The sequence below is a fragment of the Phoca vitulina genome, unplaced genomic scaffold (assembly GCF_004348235.1).
Source record: "Phoca vitulina isolate PV1807 unplaced genomic scaffold, GSC_HSeal_1.0 scaffold12, whole genome shotgun sequence".
Lineage (NCBI taxonomy): Eukaryota > Metazoa > Chordata > Mammalia > Carnivora > Phocidae > Phoca > Phoca vitulina.
Genome location: NW_022589715.1, coordinates 18,776,310 through 18,792,968, shown reverse-complemented (window position 1 = coordinate 18,792,968; position 16,659 = coordinate 18,776,310). Strand labels below are relative to the sequence as shown.

The 16,659-nt window shown below is 39.6% G+C and overlaps 1 pseudogene; it reads left to right on the top strand.

The window, feature by feature from the left end:
* Positions 1-915: 915 nt before the first annotated feature.
* On the top strand, positions 916-1,095 carry LOC116636257 (annotated as a pseudogene).
* Positions 1,096-16,659: the final 15,564 nt, after the last annotated feature.

The window sequence follows — 16,659 nt, the reverse complement described above, 5'->3', positions numbered from 1 at the left end:
TGCTCTCAGTAGAAGTCTTGTAATCTGCTGGAAGCCAAGGGCATATTTGGCTCAGACTTAGTAGGTAGTCAGAAGTATGTGTCGCATGTAGGGCTGTATAAGGGCATTGCTCAAATGTGTCATCAATCAGATATTTAGCATATTTAGGAGCTATGCAGAGTGGGCACGAGATATGCCATCTACAGAAAAAGAAAAATAGCAGATTACTAAAAGGCTAAAAGGCACACATTTTCCCACAATATTCAGAATTAAATTAATTCAATTAATTACAATGTTTTCACACAAGTGGAACATAGCCTAGCTAGAAACAGAGATCTTCTTCCTTATATTAGGAACAATGACCTAGTTTTCTATGTTCATGGGGCCTCTTTGGTGTGGGTTGTCTTTTCCTAATTATGCTGTTTTGTTGGGCTTTTCTCTGCCAGTACCCAGTGAATGACAAAGGGATGAAAAAGATGGAAGGCTGTTTCTCAGTGGGAGAAGGGTTTATAACCCTTGCTCATTTTGGCCACAGGCCAGCTGATTCTGGTTTGTCTAATTTGTAGAGGGTTTCAGAAGGAAAACTGGAAGCAATATTCCATCCTTGAGTACAGAGACAAGATTTTAGTGTCATGGGAGAGACATTAGAGATCAAAGCAGATAAAAGAGTTGATTCATTCAACATTCCACACAACTTGGGGGCACCTAATATGTGCTGGGTACAGAGAAGGCTATTCTCCCTTGGCATTCCAGAAAGGAGAGATAAAGAGCAGCTATTTTCCTACTTGTGTAAAATATTTCATACATCAGATGTTGATGCTATGAGGATGAGGAATGTTGGTCAAGCAGGAAGTGCAATTTTCAAAAGGATGGCCTGGGGAAGAGGCATCAGGGTGGCCAAAGTGGGCTGGGGACGTGGGAGGTGCCACAGGCCACATGAAGCCAGTGGTAGACGAGATGTTCCCCAAGGGCGCCAGGCCCTATATGGACCTGGACAAGGCAGCGGGCAGCACCAGGCTCCTGATGGACTTGGCAGCCAACGAGAAAGCAGTTCAGTTCATGCAAACTTTTTAAAATGATTTTGAAGATCTGTTTGATGATGATGATATCCAGTGAGACACCACACAGCGGTGCATGTGGTTATGCCTATTATGTAGTGGTGTGGTGGAGCTCCTCAAAGGACAATTTGAGATGGTTCTAAAGTACTCATGGACATTACTTGCAATTAGGAGATGGTTAACCAAAAAAGAGAAGGATGGTTTTAACTATCTGCATGAGGCCTGCTAACCTCTGAATGTGACCTTTTGTCCTTCAATTAAAAAAAAAAAAGTGAAATAAATAAAACGAATAAATAAGGATGGTCTGGGAAGGTCTCTCTCAGACACTTAAACAAAAGGACCTAAAGGCAGTGAGAGAAAAGAACAAGTAAATAGGGAGAAAGCATTCCTGGCAAAGGACAGAGCAAGTGCAAAGGCCCTACAGTGACAATGTGTCCCATTGTCAAGGGACTGCAGGGAAAATCTATGTGGCCAGAGCCAAGTAAGCAAGGGATAGAACTATGGGAGATGACCTTGAAAGCTAATTGGGGAGGAGATTATGTGAAGCTTTTTAGACCACCCCGGATCTCTGGCAGAAGAGTGCCAGGATCTGACTTTCTTGACTGCTTTGTTGAGAATCTACCAGAAAAGGCAAAGGAAAACCAAGTAAACTCATGAACACTGTTCCCATAATCCAGGTAAGAGACAGGGGAGCCTCAGGGACAGAGAGACTAAGCTGGCATGCACTCTAGCAATTAAAAGTTATGGGCCATGGGGCAATAGTAAAAAAGAAGATAAGCTATTTACACGAATTACCTCAATTATACTATTATTTTAACTTACAGTCTACAGAGGAGAGTTTTGCATCTCGGTTTCTTAATTGAAGTTCTGGGGAAAATACTACTATTTACCTTACAGAGTTGTGATGAAGACAAAATGCAATAATCCTGACACAGAGTACATGCTCAGTAAGGGATGATAATGGCTATTAATTATAAGATTTTTTAAAAAGATTATTTATTTGAGAGAGAAAGACAGAGAGAGCAGAGTGAGAGGGAGACAAGCAGATGCCCCTCTGAGCATGGAGCCCAATGCGGGGCTCGATCCCAGGACCCTGAGTCAGATGCTTAAGAGACTGAGCCACTCAGGTGTCCCCTATAGGGTTTGATTAAGACTGACAAAATTTGGTACACATACTCTAACTTCCTGTGTATGTAGATTGATGAAGCTAGTACTCTCCATCACCCACTTAGTTTTAAGTCAAGAGAAAGAACTAACACAAATCTAAGAAGCATACTTTCTATATTTAATAAAAGACTGCTGTTGACAAATTTTTCTGTGGCCTTTGCCTAGAGCAGCTAGTACGTCCATTTATCTGTCCTGGTGTTTTTCTCCTATTCTTATTTCCTGCTCAGAGCTGTTTCTTTCTAATCTTGGAATTCAATTTCCTCTCACTCTTCTGTGGTAAATTTTATGGTCCTCCCACACTACTCAGAATTTCCTTCTGCAATAAAGCCTCTAGGCGGTATCACCTCATCCTGTCCAGGGCATTGTCCCAGCATCACACCCCTTAGCATCTCCATGGCTGGACACTATCAGGATTTCCTCTCTTTTTCACATTTGCTGATTTATTTCTTTTGGAATGGGCTCCATGTTCTTGTAGATAGGCTGTTTCTTTTTCTATACCACAACGGTCCCCTTGAACTTGGAAAGGAGAAGATATCTTGGACATCTCCTTCAGACACTCCACAGGCTTATTGGACCGGGAGGCAGCTCATACACAAAGCTGCCAAGAATGACATTCTAGACCCCTCCCTCCACCCTGAAATAGAACGTGGTTCTGCTGGGCACTTAAGGTAGAGTAGTTAACTTAGAAAAAAATTCACCATCGAGCACTTTATTAACAATAACAGCAACAACAAGAAAGGATTTATATCCAGTCACTCGTGCCACAGGATATAAGCAAGTTAGAACCGTTGTTTAGATAAGGTTCTCATTATCTAAGGACAAAATGTTTTGTTTTTGATTTTGATTTTTCCCCAGAAGGGCTAGATGATGTTGTACCTGAAAAAGAAAATCATTTCCTACCAGACTCTTCCCTGATCTTAGTTAGGGATGACCTCTAACCTTACCTATTAAAGTTTAAACACAGAGAATGGCAGCCAGTAGTAGACCCAGGCTGACCCCTAAGCCAGCCACAGAATTCTCCCCAACCACTGGGGCACCTTGTTAAGTACTTATTTATTGGAATAAGAGAGGTGAGAAGGAAGAACGTGGGTGACTCTCCATCAGACATTCCTCTGGTCAATAGCATGAGCCCTATAGATGGGTAAAAGGCAGGAACCACAAGGAGTTTTAAATTCAGGATTTTCCAGGGGGAGAACAAGGATTCCAACCTCAAACCAGATATCAGCCAAGAACAGTGTGTTCCCTTCATGGTTCCTCAGCAACACACACTCTGAGCTTTCCCCACAGTCCTTGAGCACTCACTGCCTGCTGCTACTGCAGATTCCACAATACGTTCTTCTCTCTCCTCCACTTTTTTTTTAAAGATTTTATTTATTTGAGAGAGAGAGAGTGAGAGAGAGAGCGCATGAGAGCGGGGTGAGGGGCAGAGGGAGAAGCAGACTCCCCGCGGAGCAGGGAGTCTGATGAGGGGCTCGATCCCAAGGATCCAGTATCATGACCTGAGCTGAAGGCAGACGCGTAACCGACTGCGCCACCCAGGCGCGCTCTCGTCCACTTCCACTGTTGGCTTTTATCAAGGCACATCCACATGGCTGCCCCAGCACTCCAGTCCCTGGCCTGCTGGGTACACTGAGGCTCCTCCACTGCCACTCTCAGCAGTGACACCTGCTCAACAGTTCAAAGCAGCCTCTCCACAGAGGTATAATGCCCTAAACTTCTGTTCAGGCCTTCAAACTCAAATATGCACACATTTCCCCAAAAGCAACCTCTGTTTTGTCAGATAGGCAAATCTGTTCTTCTAATACTGTCTATGCCCCCCGTCCATTCTTTGCTTGTATTTTCCCATTCACTGGGAGTGGCTTCCCTTTACCACTTACTTAAACTCTGTCCAACATTCAACACGCAACTTAAGTCCTACCTCCCCCATGAAGCATCTGGAATCACTTCAGTCTTCAGGGTTATTACAATTATAATTGCTACCTTGCAGTTTAGCTACTGTCTTCACCCCGTTAATATGTCTGAATCTTATCTATAAGGTTGTAAGATACTTGAGAAAAAGATCCATGTGTTTTACAATTGCATAGCCCAATTCCACACGCAGAGGAGATGCTTAATTTTATGGTCATGCAATTGGATCAATACCTTATCTAACATGAAATAGAACAGGATTTTGACTTCAGTCTTAGGGAATACAAAGATTTTTTATTTTGTACTTCTTCTGGTAATCCCTCTGAAAGTCCAAATTCTCCACCCAAAAAGAAAGAATTAGGCTGTCTTGTTTTGTTTGCTAAAATTGTAGAATAATTCTAACTCTGCTCTGTGCAAGGAAAGACTACTTGACTTTCAAAATGGAACAGTTGTTCAGAGATTATATAATCTAAACCCCAAGGAGGAATTCAAAGCCCAGAGAAATGAAGTCTTTGCCCCAAGTCACAGAGGAAATATGTGGTAGAGCAAGGACCAGATCCTAAGTCTTGAATTTCCAGCCATAACTCCTGAGTGAATCTCCACATATTGTCCCTTTGCATTTTCTGTTTCTGGTATCTGTGTAGTAGTGATAGAAAGTAGTTTGACAAGTACTTTGTGAGTATTTTCTATGCCCCAGATTCTGCACTAGGGCTTGTGAGACCAAGGAGAAATGGAAATAAAAATGACATGAACTCATACCTTAACACTCAGGACTCCAGAGCTCTGTATTCTTTTCTAAAGCAATATTCGTAACCTTTCTTTTTCTTTCTCTTTCCTTCTTTCTTTCTTTTTTTTTCTTTTCTTCTTTTTTTTTTTCTTTTGAGTCACAGAACCCACTGATATTATAGTTAAAATTATAGACTTAGGAAAATGTATATATGCACAAACCAACAAAACACTGCATAATTTCAGGGTTTTGCCGCACTCTGGAACCTCTAGGTTATAGCCCCTTTTCTGAAACGTTGGAAAGCTTTCTCTCAGTACCTTCAAAAATAGAGCCATGGTTTTATAATTTACAGAGTCCAGATGCTAACCCTCGCCTTTTCCTCCTCCTTTTTGAGTGACTGGAGGGAAGTCTGCAATCACAGCTTTATCTCCTCCCTAAATAAATAAGCACTTCCCTGAGTGCCCCCAGCTCCATTGCTCCAGATGTTACGCTGGATAAATGGCTCATTCAGGGCTCAGCAGGGCCCAGGTCATGCTCCAAGCTGATCAGCTTTTCTGTGCCCTGCCCTTGCCACTCAGAGAAGCTTCCCCACCACTCTGCCTATTTGGAAAATCCACACTCCCACTAGAGGCCTGAGAGCAGAATGTGTACTTGCACCATTTTGGCAAGGCTGGAGAGGAGGGGAGGGAGCTGAGCCACAGAAAATACTGGTGAAAGGCCTGTGGGTTGTTTTACATGGTGGCTCTGGAAGGAAAGAGTCAATGGAAGGAGCACTTCCCTCAGAAGCCATATATCATGGAACTTCTCCAGGCAGGAGAAAGTAAGAAACAGATGGCAATGAACAGGCAAATGTACCACAGGGACAAAACTTGAGTGGGAGGGTGTAAGGAGGCAGAAGCCACTGGCAGCAGTGGACGAAGGGAAAAGACCCATACCATGGAACCTACATATGGAAAGTCAGGGTGAGATACAGAAGCCAGGACCAAATGGCAAGAGACTAGTTCTCACAAAATGTGGAACCAAGGAAGACAAGAGAACCTCCTACTTGGTATCACTGCTGGTGACTAATTTCTGCACTTGAGAAAGTGAGTTATTCTAAAAAGGGTAAGGATAGTAGTCTTCAACCATACTGTGCCTAATAATCACATGAGGAACATGATTAAAAACACTAGGTCTTCTTGGAGTAACTTAATTCCCCAGTTTGCCCAAGACTTCCCTAGTTTTAACACTGACATTCCTAAAATAATTGCCCCTCAGTCCTGGGCAAACTGGTATAGCTGGTCACCCATTGACACCTCTGATTATTCTGATTCCTTAGTCTGGGATGAGGCCCAGAAATCTGCATCTCTATCCTGCCCTCCCAGGTGATTCTGATGCTAAGGCATTAGGAGGGTGGGCCAGAGGACACATAATCTGACAAGCAGGTCTAGAAGAGAGAAAAATTAAAAAGACGAAGGAAAGCAGAAATTGTTGATGGTTTCTGAAAATTCTAAACCAGATGTTCTCAATCCTTTGAATCACAAGGAAAGCTTTTAAAACCACTGATGCCTAGCCCAGGTCTGGACAACTGCATCAGGTTCTATGGGGGTAGGATCTGGCAGTGGCAGGAATAAGAACCATGTACTGGGTGGCCTTTTAATTTCCCGATTGATGGTGTCTGGTAGAGGTAGCTAGAAGCAAGGGAGAACTAGTGAGTGCCCACATCTGGACAAAATAGCACTGTGCCCCAGCTGATGGGAGCCAAGAACTCCCTTTAGAGTGCTATTTCTGCTCCTTGGTGTCACTGTCCAGTAAGGAAGTAATTAATTGATGAGAATTGTCCCAGATAATATTAGAGAAACCTACACATAGTATCCTCCAGGAATTACAAAAATGAGGCACCTTTGAATGGTCTGCAGGAAATGTGTCCAGTTTCTCTCTGTGCCTGAGGCAATCACATACCATGGGTACAATATAACCAAACCTCCATCACTGAGAAAAATCTGGAAGATGGGGCATCCACTTCTTTCTTTTCTATGGCTAATGATAAGGGGGAAACCATTTCTGAAAAGGAAGGAAGGGATGAAAAAGATTCTGAGTCAGGGAAAGGGAATCAAGACTAATGATAGAAAATGACAAGGAAGAGAAGGAAAAGGAAGGGGCAAAGAGGCAACCTAAAGGGCCACATTTTAGGTTCAAGCCTACCAATGACGACCACCTTAGAACACGAAGAGGCTCAAAGGCAAAACACCAGAGAACAACAAAACAGTTATTTTGCCCAAAACAAAGGGATATATTATGTGGTGTTGATTCTAGCTGAAGTCCATGAGACAGCTGTTAAATTGGCAGAGGCCAAGGGAAAGTGTGCCATCTTCTTGAAGGACGTTTAAGGAGAAAGGAGAGGAAGCTAAAACTTAAACTTGCACTTCCTTCCCACTTAAACAGATTCTTCAGAAGACAAATGACTCCTCAGTTTATACAACAGAGAAATGTAGTTCCTTGCAAATGGACAGCAGCATAGTATAGGAACCTAATAAAATATAATAATGTGAATAAAAAAGGATAGTGTAATCCTTGGCAAAATATATAGCAATATGAAAATGTTTTGCAATAAATTGTTATAATAGCACTTTGAATTAGAATAGCAAATACTTCATTACAGAGTACTTACGTTTTCCTTTTTATCTATCACATATCAAAACCAAATATGGGCTTGAGACTTTTATGGTACTTTCTGCCTAAGGATTACACCTTCATCATTGGAGAAATTTTTATCAGATTTATTTATTAAGCCTCCATCTGCAGTTGGATCTGTGCAATGCACAAACTTAAATAAATAAATAAAACATCTTTAAAGCAGTCCTGCCCTCAAAGACCTTACACATCATGGTAAATATTCCTACTGAAACATGTAGAATGCTATTAAAACAGGTGATTCACTCCTGAAAAAGAAAAACATGCCCTGTACACGTGTAGAGGGAGAATACCTAAATCATTGTAGAACTTAAACTGGCTACCATTCTCTCGGTTTGCATTTCTCAAGCACTCAGTAAGCACAGGGCAGTGGGCTTCAGAAGGGAAAGAAACAGGTCTAAAAATTGGACTCTGCCCTAAATGAGTGCACAGTCTGGTTGGAGGGAGAGGAGGTAAACATACACAAAGAGATTAATAATTCCTAGGTGGCATTTTTTAAGTGGTCAGTGAGTGACCAGACCCTAAATGCTGAAGTAGTTTGGAGGAGGGTACAATCATCAAATCAGGGCTGTTTTGCAAAGCAAACTATGTACACTAGAAGAAAAGAAGGCACATAATAATAACAAGCTCTTACATTTGTTTTATAGAGTCTGACCACACCCATTATCATATTTCATTCTTATACTAACCTGTTGAAATGAGTGTAATAGTGTCCATCTTACAGATGGGGACGCTGAGACTCAGAGAAGTTGAACAGCTTCCTGAGGCCACACAGATTTAAGTCTCAGAGCCAGGATTCAAGCTCAGTGCCAGGAGAAGTGTGCCCTTGAAGTCCAGAATGAACATCTTCAGAAGCAGCCGGCCACAGCAGGCTCTTATGAATGTCTCCTGGCTGAACCTAAAAGCAAGCCAGACCCTCTTAGTTTATCTTGTTCAACTGTGTTCTTCATCTTATTTTGCAGACTCCAATTGGGACTGTCTAATGCTTACAATAGGATTTGCTGCTTTCTCCACTTGTCAGGTCCCTGGTAATTCATCGTCATTACCAGGCATAGCAGCAGCAACAGAAATAGTGGGAAGACTATTTATTCAAATAAAATCTTGTGTGGAGGCCCAGTGCAGAAAATTGCATATGTTTTCCTGTTTCTGGACCTCTTGTTTTCTGGAATTAACATTTCTGAAAGAATACAGAAAGAGTTGCAAAGGGACATCAATTCAGTATTTCTACTGCTATAAAAATAAGCACACACATACAAGAAAGGGGTGGCTGCATTTTTACTTTGGTTGTTACAAACCTGAACACTCTGATTTAGAGACTGACAGTGTAGGAAGGAATAAAATATTTCCATATTTCTCTCTAGCGGGAGGGGTTTACTCAGTTTCCTAGGTGTAAGCATTGTTAGACTAACAATATATTTTTTTCCCCATCATGCTTCTTTGGTCTTACATTTTTGGTTTACATCTGATTCTGGCAATAGGCTCTTTTTCAGTTTTAGTTTCTGGAGATGATGTATATTTTTGTCTTTTTCTATGTCTTCATTGTTATTTTAGTAGAAATATGGGAGATGATGCATCAGTGGCAACTAGCCAAGCACCATTTTAAACTGAAATCCAATGGAAATTTAATTTGATTGCACTACAAATGTTAACTTCATGAAATTTTTTTTCCTCCCATCAAGTACGTCTCTCCTTCCCATTAGGCATATTTGGGTAGTACAAATGAGTGACTTGACTAGGAGCAGAAAAAGATTATTTCCATTCCAATTCTGAATATAACAGTTGTGAAGTCAGACTCATGACCTGTGTGTCAATTTGCAATCCAATAAAAATTTTTAATGCTTGAATTATTAAGAGGGAACGAAGGATTGAGATTAGAATGGAGACATTTATAATGAGGTGATGATTCCCAGCATAATAGAGTTACTCATTTTTGGACCATCCGACATGCATATTCCCTGCAGTTTTCATAGCTTGTAAATTGTTTGCTGCTGGGACTAATTTTGAATTCTCTTTACTATTTCATTCTCATCTGAATCAGCAATCAGGACAGCTGTAGATAACAATGTATCATTTTTAAAAAGACTCAAGCATAGCTCAGGTAAAGCTCAAGCTTTAGAGTCAGGCATACCTGGATTCAATTCTAATACTGACTTTTACTTGCACTGTGGAGCTGATGAAGCATCCTTGCCCACTGCAACAGAGGTGTTTAGGTTGACCAGATACCACATGTCCCAGCATCTGCTCCACTTGATTTCCTATGCTAGTTGTCTCATTCGTAAGCATCCTTTTCTTTGCTTTTAATTACAGAACTAATACAGATTAATTTTTCATGTATTTAAGTACAGATAGGCAAAAAGGGAAAAATTAGTGCCAAGATGGCTGTTGTTAACCTGAGAATTTTTCTATACATATTTTAACTATACATGAATATGTTCTATATTGTACAAAAATGGATCCCACTGCACATACCTTACGTTGGCTTGTTTGTTTTTTTTTCACTTAATATATTATGACCTCTGTACCATGGGAATAAACAGATGACTACATGCATCATGGATGCATAATATTCCATTATGTGAACATATAACCACCTATTAGTTAGTTATTTGAGTTAAAACATATCTGGAAATTTCCAGGAAGCCTAAGATTTCTGGACCCAATGCATATGGGGGTGGTTCCATACCAGCACTTCTCCCACACCAGCTGAGTGTCCTATAATTCACCTCATTTCTAACACTATCTACCAGGATCCCAAAAGTTAAGGGTTCAGTCTCGTAAGTCTGCCCAGCCCCCACTTCAGACAGCAGTTACAGGTCTAGGTCATCACCTGTGCTTCTGACTTCTACTATAGATTAGAGATTCCAACAACCCCCTCCTCCAATTTTATTAATTTGCTAGAGCAACTCATAGAACTTAGAGAAACATTTTGCTTACTAGATCATCAATTTATTATAAAAGGATTGTTAAAAAAAAATAAAACAAACAGAACAAAACAAAACATGACAACTGCTCAAAATGGAATCACTTATGCTAAGTCCCATGTCACCAGACTTATTACAGTTTTTACTCTCTCAGAAATGGAATCTTAAACCAGTCAATCAGCAATCTCCCAATCAGCACTAGTTAGGTCTGGCTGGTGAACCGCTGCCATCCCCTAAAAAGAAGTAACTTTGCAATAACTGACCCACTTTTTTGCCTTGTATAACCTCCTTGTTCCCATTGTTAAAACAGAACAGGCCCAAAATGGAGTTACTTGTTCCCAAGACAACAAAAAAAGACTTAATTACAGTTTCAGCTACTCCCAGGTGGACTATAACCTTTTACCAGTCCATCTGGAATTATCTGATCAACACCAGTGCGGTAATCTGCATGATAGACCCCACCCTTCCCCCAAAGGAGGTCTCCTTGCCTGAAATAATCTTATGACTTTCTTGTCTTACCCACTTTCTGCCTTTAAAAATCTTCCATTTTGTACAGCTCCTCAGGGCTCCCTTTTATTTGCTAGATAGGATGCTGCCTAATTTAGGAATCACTGAAGAAAGCCAATTAGATCTTTAAATTTACTCAGTTGAATTTTGTTTTTTAACACCTCTCCCTTCTGAAAATAAAGGTCTTTCATTTTGTACAGCTCCTCAGAGTGTCTTTCTATCTGCTAGATTGGATCCTCTGGCAACCAGCCCCCATCCTTAGGTGCTTTCCAAAAGTCACCTCATTAACATAGCAAAAGATATTTTTATGGCTCTCATCACTTAGGAAATTCCAAAGGTTATAGGAGCACTGAGCCAGAAAAGAGGATGAAGACCAAATATATATTTCTCATTATAAATCACAGTATCACTAAATCTCTACTGTACACTCATCCCCTTGGTCTTTGCCCATTCTCTAAGTGCCATAGCACCTAAAGGGCCTCTCTTATAACACTTAGACTATGTAAATACCTATTCCTTGCTTCTATACACCTATGTCTAGTTAGCTGACTTAAAAAAAATTCCAATACCTAACAAGTTACTAACAGACACAGAGTGGGTTTCCTAACGTATTTGTTGAATTGAATTGAATAATACCATTGTGGTTAAGATCCTTCTACAAATAATTTGCTTGCACAAATTCCACCTTGCAGTGGAATGGCTGAATCACACATACACAAATACTAAAGTTTTTGATTTACAGAAAGTGTTCTTCCTGTCACAGGATTCACCATCCCAGATTTTAATTTTTCTTTTTTTTTTTTTTTTTTTTTTTGCCTTTTTGCCTTTTATTCATGTTATCTTTCTGGAAATGAGAAAAGGCGGGGGAGAAAAAAGATGGATCTGAGAAAGGAAGCAGATAGCTTCCTTCAGTCCCATTCCCAACTCAACATCCAAAGTAAAGATCAACTCAATCCTATAATTTATCTATACTGGTCCTCAAAATCTCCAGCTTCATGGATCCCCCAGCACCCGAGTGTCCTTTAATTTTCACAATTGATAGAGTTCCATTAATGTTGTTTATAAATACGTGCTGCTGCAATTTTATTACATCACTTTGTTCTCACCACAGGGAAATTCCTGAACAACTCCTCATAATCTCAGAACTGGACAGAAATTTTGTTGTAAAATGATATAGAGTGAAAGTATTATAAAGTCCCTCCCAGGCACTTGTGCCTGAGAGTCTCGTTTAGAGAAACGGTATTGCAGGGAATAAAATTGCAGTAGGGCTGAGAAATTTATGTTATTTTCTGTTTGTCATGACTGAGAATGAGCAAGTTGTCTCAGGTTGTTTAGGGACAAGAGGTTTCACCATGATAACCCTGAAGGCAGAAGCATTACTCTGCCTCGTAAGCCTGTGCCTCTTCCACTTTATGAAAACGGAAAATGTTGTGGTCTTGGTACACATTTGCCTGTCACACCAACTTGGGCCCGAAGAGATACAATCATATGTGGCAGCTCCTTCCAATCCGGAATCATACAGCACAGACCATATGATGAACCAGTAATTAGTTTGTGAATTCAGTTACCCCAGGCAGTTTAAATGCATATTTCAAGCTTTGATTACCCTTCCATCAGGGGTTTTTATTTTTCCTTCCCTTCAATTAAGCAAGCAACTATAGAAAAAGCAGGATTTTAAAGGCTTATCACACCTAGATAATTGCAATTAGACATGGCTTCAGAGATATGGTGTTGGTTCTCCACAGTAAGAATTATCTAGTATATAAAACAGGTAAATTAGAAGGCAGTTTTTAATATTATAAAAGAATTCACTATTTTGTGTAAATTGCGTTATTGAGTGATGGGATAGTGGAAGACACTGAACTAGAACTCAGTATACCTGAACTATAAGATAAGGGAGTTCAATCTTTAAAATCCCTGTGAGTTCAAATTATATGTGAAATATACTGTATAAAGGCTGGCACAGGTATCAGGCCAAATTGGGGGGCCATTAGTAATTTGGGAAATTATAAGAATTTGAAATTCTAGAATTTGGGGAAAACAAGCATGGAAGATAGTTGATCACTATAAATGATTTTATTTGGCTTTCATAGAATTTTTCAAAGACAGATTGATAATATCAATGAAAATACTGATCAATATTTTGCTTTATTTTTTTTCAGTAAGATGTTGAAGAATTTTCCAAGAAACCTGAGAACACAGAATTCAAAAGAGTGCTTAACAACAGGGTAAGTTCGAGTTTCAAGCAGCCTTGGTGTTCACCCATTCCAGCTTCCTCAATTTATAATTGAAGAAACTGAAATCCATGTACCTAATCATGGGTTGTGTAAATTAATGAACAAAACTAAACCTAGAGACCAAATCTCATAGATGTCAGGCCAGTGTTCTTTCAACACACCTCAACATGCCCTTAGTCAATGAAAACAAAGTTTTACCTTTGATATAAGTCGTATTTTAATTTTCAGTCTTCATTGATGTCTTTGCTTCTTCATGGATTTGATTCAGTTGACCAAATGCACTTGGGCTGCATCTAACCATTTAATACCATGGCTTCATTGCATTACCTGCTTGTTAAGTCAATGCTGTTGCTGCTTATGCATCAGTAAAGATTTCTAAGTCAAGCAGAAAAGAACTACATTGGAGACATTCTATAAAAGAAGTTCAAACTTCAGTTGAGAAATACTAAGGTTCCTTTATGTTTTGAGTCTCCAGCAAGTATGTGACTTCTCTGTGACTCTAAACAGGGGACCATCCAGGGCTCAAAGCCCTCTGGGTCATAATAGGCTGCTCAGCAAGCATCTTTTGGTTTGAGCTGAAGTTTCTCTTTGGTGGAAGTGATGAGTTCGAGTTGCCAGTAGCAGAGATAATTGCTTCTTCCTCTGCTGGTAGGTTCCATTCTGATTAAATTCCTCGCAGTGTATGCTTGTTTGCTTTCAACTATGTAAGAATGTTACAAAAAGGAGAATTGAACTTATATAATTTCTCAAAGCAGAATTAGGCCAATGAATAGAAGTTACTGAAGAGGACCTTAGGCCATAATTAGAAAGAATTTTATAACATTTAAAGCTGTCCAAAAATGAAATGAACTATCCTGAAGTTTAATAAACTTGTTTTCATTGGAAATGTTTAAGCAGAGTCTGGAAGGACCACCTGTCTGAGATGTCACAGAGATGAAAAGAGAAATAACACTTTAAATGAGAAATTGCACTTAACTTCCTAGCTCTAATATGCTAGAATTCGATGAGTTTTTCTGTTTTGAAAAGTGAGATATCAAAGCATCAACAAATATTTGTGAATCTCCTTTGGTAAGTCTAGCTATGGGAATAAAAGCAGTAGAAGACAGAGTTCTTTTCTGGACAGAATATTCATTAATGTTTAGGAGATAAGGATAATTCACTTAAAATTCTTAGATAATGACATAACTAAGATAAAGCACATGCATATGTCAAATTGATGATATCTGCACATTCTATAAGATCTGTGGAAGTAAGGAACAAAATTGATTGGAGAGGTTGGGTTTTAGGATGGACCTTAAAGAATGGATAAAATTTAAATATAGGGAGAATTATTGTAGGGATAAAAGATGAGAAAGAGGGAGCATGAACTTCTATGCAGAAATTAGAATATGCATGCTCTAAGGGGAGGTTGGTGTAAGAGACTGAAGGCAGTAAGAAGATGTTTGCAGGAGTACATTTTTACTGCCTAATTTCCCATCACAAAACATGGTACATAAACAAATGATTACAAAAGAAAACATTCCTGAGCTACTTTGGCCCCTGCTATTTTTTTTTTTACCTTGTTAAGGAATAATTGACAAATACAGTTTTATTTATTTAAAATGTACAATGTGATGATATAGATATATCAAATCACACACACACACACACACACCATGGAATGATTACTGAGATCAAGATAATTAACATATCCATCCTCCCTGCTGTTTTGACACCAGAGCATAAGTGCTGCCGCAGGCTTTAATATGCAGTGTAAATAACTGGATTTCTGCAGCCATCACAGCATCATACCCAATCTGGGGTTGGGACCCATCTCCTGAATTCTGTGTGATTTGAAAAGCAGTTTCTTGTCAATCAAACACCTCGTCCTTTGCTGAAATGGGGGTGCGTGGGGGCTGTCTACCCTTCTGGATGCAATAAATGGCACATCGAGAAGCTCTCTTGTGTTTGCGTGCCATCCCTGTTTATGACGGTAACAAGCAACTGTTATCTTTGAAAGTAGGACAGAGAGGGAGAGGGGAAAGTAGGCACTATTATCCAGGCCCATTCACAATCACTGCAGTCCAAAGAGTAGAAAGGACATAGAGAAATTGGACGACTCTTACAGACGATGCATTATAATGAATGGGAAACAGTTAGCAACCAAGATTGGCACAGGGAATGGAGCACTTGGCTTCACAACCTCCCCAGGATTTACTGAAGTTAGGAAGGAGTGTATGATGAAAATAGAGTAAATTGCAGAGCCATCTTTCGTGCTGCTTTAATTAAAAAGCCTTTCATCATTTCCAGCTTTAAACATCTCTTTTCTCAGTCTTAAAAGTAACTACTGAATCTTCTAGTGCTTTCACATTTGTAGTCAGGAAAATTTGGTTTTCATTTCCAGGCTGTACGAGCAAAGCATATTATATACTTTCCCTGGTAATTCAAATGCATATTTCTTCTCTCTCCACCGCATTCTAGAATAATGCATGTTATTTCAAGTATTCGATACCAACTACGATGTCAAATGCTTTGAAATAAAGGTTATAAGAAATGTAGGTGTCAGAGTAGCTCTGATATGCAATAAGTGGAATAAATATAAACAATAGATGCATTCAGAGGCACTTAGGATGTTAGGTACTCAAGACAACTTAGAAGAAACTACTTTGATACCTTTAAAAGGGAGAGAAAATGTGACTGCAAGGCTATTTGCTATTTCTTCACTTGCCCTGCTCCTCCTGGTGCATTTGTGTGAACGAACTCCATTGCTCAGAATCCTCTCTTCTCTACTTTTCCTTGTCAAAATTCTACCCTATCTCAGGTCCAGCAGTACTCAAGTCCCCATCTCTATGATTACTAATCTCATTACTTTTTAAAGAGAAGACCAAAATAGTTGACGTGAATGTAGTTTTGTGTCATAAATGTGGTTCAGTGTCACATAAAAGTCACATGATAAAGCCATTGTTATTAAGAAGAATTACAGTGGTAAATCTACAAAGATGATCACATTTCTTGAGTCTTAGGTACATTTATAGTTAAATGTTCATCAGATAAAGTTATGGATGTTCATATAAAATAGCATTTATTCACACATGTATGGAATTTCTGTTACCTATTTACAATGTGTTTTTTTTTTTACTATGATTTTGTCATTTTCCTTTCTGAAATTTGTCACATTTCAATCTTTCTGACTTATAGTCTTCCATAGATGGAGGGTTTCAGAAAACTTGAGCGTCTAGTGTGTTGGGTTTGGGGGCCTTGTCCTCTGGAAGTGTATGCCATTCTTTCATAAATGTTAAGCAGGTGCTATTAAGAGAAACCAGAGGCATCCTACTTATTGGCTACTTCACCACTTATGAAGCTTGCCCTCTCCCTTTGGAGTTGCCCCTACATGCACTTTACCTTTTCCCTAATGCCCCCTCTTCTAGCTATGTTCCAGCCACATCAGCTCCTTGGGTAAAAAACCAAATATCAGAAAATATACCTCCAGAGGAACTTACGGT